The sequence below is a fragment of the Bidens hawaiensis genome, unplaced genomic scaffold (genome assembly GCF_021521415.1).
Source record: "Bidens hawaiensis isolate Kalapana, Puna unplaced genomic scaffold, B.hawaiensis_p1.1 tig00045232_1, whole genome shotgun sequence".
In the NCBI taxonomy this organism is placed as follows: domain Eukaryota; kingdom Viridiplantae; phylum Streptophyta; class Magnoliopsida; order Asterales; family Asteraceae; genus Bidens; species Bidens hawaiensis.
The window spans coordinates 26,574-32,554 of NW_027498024.1; the positions used below are offsets into that span (position 1 = coordinate 26,574).

General features: G+C 37.9%; 1 pseudogene across 1 annotated transcript; it reads right to left on the bottom strand.

Annotated features, from left to right (window-relative positions):
- Positions 1–1,307: 1,307 nt before the first annotated feature.
- LOC143595464 (patellin-3-like) lies at positions 1,308–4,613 on the bottom strand (annotated as a pseudogene). Its single transcript, XR_013146532.1, has 4 exons — positions 3,663–4,613; positions 2,737–2,861; positions 1,702–1,852; positions 1,308–1,629 (listed from the first exon to the last, which is right to left on the bottom strand). The product of XR_013146532.1 is annotated as a patellin-3-like (transcript).
- Between the last annotated feature and the right edge of the window lie 1,368 nt (positions 4,614–5,981).

Genomic DNA, 5,981 nt, shown 5'->3' on the forward strand with positions numbered 1-5,981 from the left:
ATGAAATCTAAATTTCCAATCGTCAAAATCCTCAATATTGATAAGCCTCGGTGGATTAGCATTGGAACTGAATTCATGGTCTAGGTGAACGTCAGTTTGAAGAAGGTAATCGGTTGTAGACGATATCTTGAAAAATGCTTGATTAAGACTCGCCAAAACCTGAAACTGGATTGCAAAACTTGTTTGTTTGCAGAGTTGAACAGGTTTGCAAACTATAAGGTTCGCAAATATGAAGTGGATTGCAAAACCAACAGGCTCGCAATATGACTTGGATTGAATAAGTATATGGATCGCAGAACAGCAAATGCGATTGCGATTTAGAATATATGCTATTATGAATTAGTGCTAAAACTAAATGCAACTGCTAGCTACTTTCTAATGCGATTGCGAACTAAATTCTAATTTACCCAAAACCCAAAAAAGCCATTAGATATCGATGCTTTATGATGAGTAGATTCCATGTGTAAAAACCTTCCCAAAACTCCAAGTAAAAATGTGATCTTTAGGTGAAATACTCAGTTTGTGAGCAAATGAAGCTGGTGATGAACAGTTCAAACCGAGCCAAAATCCATGATAATCTAATCTAGAATGGTGTAATGAGTAGCGAAATACATATTCAAAAAGTATCCAAAAACTTTAAAAAGTTGAGCCAAAGTTCTTATACCGATTGTAGATTTGTAGGTCCCCGAAAATGATATGAATCTAGCAATGCATCAAATCATAAACGGACACGTACATGTTCATTCTTTAATTAAATGAACCTGAACATAAACATGTGTCTGATTAATAATTCATGTCCGTATTCACGTTCTTTAAAGTTACATGAACGAACCCAAAAATGTCCTTGTTCGTGTTCGTTAGGTTTGTTTACATGCTCAATTGATTAAGAACTATGGGCCAATTTTCATGGGCTTTACTAATGATTAGTAGGTTCCAAGATACAAGGGACCATTTGACATCTTTCCAAACTAAATATATGTCAAAATATGAAGTAAAAAATAATTCCTTTTCGACATTCTTTATATAAAAAGTAAAGGGGAACTAAAATTTTAAATTAGTCAAAAAGAAACCAAAACTGAAAAACTGACCTGTCTTCTTGATTTGTAACTTAACAAAACTCATCAAAAGAATATTGGATGACCGATGACCCACAAAATCATTTGATGAAAGTCAAAGTCAGCGGGTTATATGAATGTAAAAAGTCAAAAGTCAAAGACAACCATCAACCCAACCCAAGAATATGCTAGTCTCAAAATAATAATTCCTCAAACCTTACATGCCTTTTAAACATAAAAATAACTCCATGAAACCAAATTCATACCAAACCACATAAAACATTTAACAACAAAACTTAAAAACAAGTGGAAAATCATATTACTCAGAAAGTGGGTTCACCTTGAACCTGTAGATCAAAGTTTTCTTCTTTGAAGTCGGGTTGTGGACGGTCAAAAGTATCTTGCCAAGCTCATTGATCTTGAAACTGTGGCTAATCACCGGCTAATCGGTTGGAGTCATCTTTTTAGCCTTCTGTATGATTATGGTGTAATGGCTTTCATCAGCGGGTACATATTCAGCAGTATAAGTTACCTCCCAACCGACTACGCATAGCTCCCATACAAATAAGCATTTCTGCAAAAAATTACATGTTTGACCAACGGCTTGACCAACTGTTAAAAACACAAAATGACATGTAAACCGTACCTCGTTTACTATAATCTCCACAGTCTGCTTGGTTGCTGGTTTAACAATAACCATTGAAGCCGGATCATCAATCGTGAATTCTGGATTGCAATCACAATAATCTACACTCGGCCCGCCATATTGAATTGGTACGTGCTCGGGTCTTATGTATCTGTTAAAACAACCCAACTTAGTTAAAAGGTAAAATATAAAGCAGTCAAGGAACCAAAATTTGAAAGTCCGAGCAGAGGTGCAAAAACAAGCAGGTCCGGTTGGTTGGGTTGAGTTTAGCCCTTTAGCAGTGTAAATGAACCAAGCTACTCATGAGCGGCCTTAAATGAGCTCAAGCTTGAGCCTACATAAGCTCATTTGATAAACGAGCCCGGTCCCGAGCTTCACCAATCGAGCTCAAAGAAAATTGCAAGCTTAAACGAGCCTCTTGTTTATATAGCTTTTATTTAATATCTTAAAAATATATTTACATAATAATCATTTAATAAGATATATATTATGTTATATAAAAATTCTAACTCTAAATACATATGTAACATATATTAATGTATACAAATAAATTAATAAATAACAAACGAGCCGAACTCGAGCGAAAAACTAGTCTCAAGAGGAGCTCAATCTCTAAAAATAAAGCTTGAAACGAGCCAAGCTCGATCTCGAGCTCTCATATGTTGAACGAGCCGAGCTCAAGCTTCGTCAAGCTTGAGCTCGCTTACACCCCTAGTTGTGTTGACCCGAATCACCCTTGTTGTCCACCATGTTTTTTTTTTGGAGTATTTAACTTGTTAAGTAATTACAAAACCTACATTTTGAATTCTTAACAATTTAAAGAGTTTTATGTACTAAAAATTACACTAGGCAGATTTTAATAGTTGCCATGTTAACCTGTTTTCTTTTGGGTTAATAATGTTTTAACCCTCAAAGTTTCATCAATATTACGTTTTGACCTTTACACTTTTTTGCAATGATTTTACATTAAACTTCTTGAATAAACGTAGTTTTAAAAAAAAATGGTTGTATAAATAAAATAAATGCAGAACTTACTTGAAAAGGGTTTCGGGAGTCCTTGCAGTGCTAGCGAAAACAAACTTGCTCTTTGTCCGTTGAGTCATAAATGGACTGATCATTGTGTAGAAAGCTAAATACCACCAAGGAGCATTGATGAAAACCTTCAAACAAGATTCTAGGATCAGTAATCGCATATAATATTATTGCATTAAATGGAGGTGGCAAATATGGTGGGTTGGATGGGTTGTCTAACGTGTTAAAATGAGTTAGTGTTTTTAGTACATCGGCTTGAGTTGAACCGCTTTTTTTGTCCTTTATCGATTTATTACAAATAACTAATGTGTTAATTGTTAATTATGGTGAAAATGTACTATTCCCCTTTGCCTTTTTATCTAACCTTTTATTCGGCCAGTTTGAGATAAACCTAACCCGATCGACTAAAGTAAAAAGGTTTAACTGGGCATCCTGGGACCAGATCTTGAACACATCAACATTAGCTTGAATTCTCTAATACGAAAAACAGGCAATTTCATGACATCATATTTGCCTTTCCAAAACATTATAAATATCATATTTCACCTAATTCACATAGAATAAAATAGATGAAATTCAACATAACAACTTACTTCACCGACAAAAGAACAATGAAACCGAGCATTATATATTGTTACAACTTATAAGTGGCTTCACTAGAATTTACCATAAAATGAATATGATATTCTTAGTGTTTTGAAAGAGCATATATGATATATAATGAAATTCATATAGAAACATGTAAATTTTTAAACTTTTGAAAGCATATACATATTGAACCTACATAAATTCACAAGTTTGAGCCTAAATGCAAGCAATCTTACTTCTATTCATCATCTTACAACATTCAAATGGTCAATTCAAACAAACATCTAAAACATGCAATTATTATAAACACAAATTTTATTAACAAATTAAATCAGCATTACCTGTTTCGCCACAAACTCCGGGTAATTGTCCTGCAGCAGCTGCAGAGCCTGCCCAGTAGCCAACCGAAGCTCCCTCTTCGCAGGCCCGGGCAAGTTCTTCAAATCATTAATCTGAAAAATAGCATTCACACCACCCGGCCTAAAATCCAACTTCCTTATACTCCTCTCAAGAAACTGAATCCTCCACCTCAAAAACCTCAACCTCTTTTCGTCATCCGAAAACGTCTTCTGATACAACTCCTTATTCTGAAACTCACCATACACATTGTAACAAATCGGGTGCCCGTCTTTATCGAACCCGTGATTAAACACAACTTTCTCAAGATCATCCCCAAATTCTTCTTCCAATAACGAATCAATGCCTAATGTTTTTCGCCACTGGAGGGTATCTTTCAGCATTGTGAAGGAGTCCTTAACTTTAAAGTCCCGGGCTCGCAGGAATTTGAGTAACACGACATCGGTTCGGTTGTCTTTTAAAATGGGTACGCCCCAAATTGTGATATCTGAAATGGGTTGGTCTTGGTTTTGCAAAAAGGTGAAGTCTTTGTTGTGGGTTATGGATTCTTGGATTAGGGTTTTGAAGTCTTGAAGTGATTTTTGTTCTGATGGTGAAAGATCTTTGATTTGGTTGCTTTCTTCTTTGAAAGAAGCCATGGATTCAGGGGTTTTGCTGCTGCTGCTGCTGGTGGTGGGGTTTTCCGGTTGTTCGATGACGTCAGCAACGGTGGCTACGGTGGTGGTGATGGTAGTGAATATTGGGTTTGTTTGTCTGATACTGGTGGTGGTGAAGCTGGGGTTTCTGGGTTTTGTGGTGGTGGAGAGTGGGAGGAAGTGGGTGGCTCCGGTGGGAGTTCCGGCGGAGATGCGGTGGTGGTGTTTTCATCGGCCATTTGTGGAGGTGGAGTATCGAGATGAGTGTTGTCTTGAAGGTTGGAGAAGTGAGGAGAATCTATGTTTCCCGTTGGAAATATGTAGTAAAGAATTTGAAAATAATACATTTTATTTTGATAGAATTACAAATTTTGTCCTTTAAAACAAGACGAATTACGGTTCGTGTCCTTTTCTAAGTTTCTTTGCAGGCGGTGTACTTTAAACTTTTTTTCCTACAAGTTTTGTCCTTTACGCTAACTGGGTTAGAAAAATTCAGTTAAATACCCTCACGTGAGACGCATGTGAGGGCATTTTTGTCTCTTCGTCTATATCATGTTATTTATAACACCTTCCCCTCCTTTGGGCAGCAATGTTGATAAACAGATCTGCAAACCCAAACTCCGGCAAGGCGGCACACAACAAAGGGAATAATCAACAGGGCCATGATGGGGCGGTGGTGTTGAAGGATTTCTTACTTTTGCTGATGCAAACACCAATTTCCGGCATGGCCTTAGGGCCGTCCACGATGGTGGCGAAGCCGAAAACCGAATCTCAATTTTCCGGCGACCATTTCTGTGTTCAAGTCGAATTTCTGGCGACCACTTACTCTTTTATAAATCGTTATCTGAATCCTTGATTCGTGCAATCAATTTATGGATTCATAAGTTGCCGACTTGCCAACGACGCTATGGCGAGACGTTAGGGTTTTGACTTTGTGTCTTTGTCGCTGGACTTGTGGCGGATGAATAGGAGGTCATTGACGGCGTCATTTGAGGGTATCATCTACGGGAACTGTTTCTTTCTTCACCGACGTTTCTGGGGGGCGGGTACATCGGCGACGTTGTCGACCGGAGTTGATGACTAGGGTTTGATTAGGAATGATTTCAAGCTTGTTTGAATCTTCGCTCTTTATTTGGAATTTGATGTTGGGAAGCATAAAGAGTGGTGAACTAGAGATTAAAGATTTGGGGGTGAAGATGCCGGAAGAAAGATGGTGAAGTCGTTTGGGTGAAGATGCTGGAAGATGATGAGGGGGTTGGATGTTGAACTCGTACGCTGGATGATGAGGGAGTTCAATGACGGCGGCGGTGGAGGTGGAAGAACTGGCGGCGGCGGCGGTGGAGGTGGAAGAAGTAGGAGTGTAAGTAGGAGTAGAGTTAGAGTAGGAGGTGGGTGTCATTTTTGGAATTAGGGTTTGGGTTTGATGGGAAAAAAAAGTTGCAGGTTTGGTTTCTTCAATTTATGAGAGAGAAGAAAGGAAGATACATAGACAGTGTGAAAAGACAAAAATTCCCTCACATGCGTCTCACGTGAGGGTATTTAACTGAGTTTTTCTAACCCAGTTAGCGTAAAGGACAAAACTTGTAGGAAACAAAAGTTTAAAGTACACCGCCTGCAAGGAAACTTAGAAAATGACACGAACCGTAATTCGTCTTATTTTAAAGGACA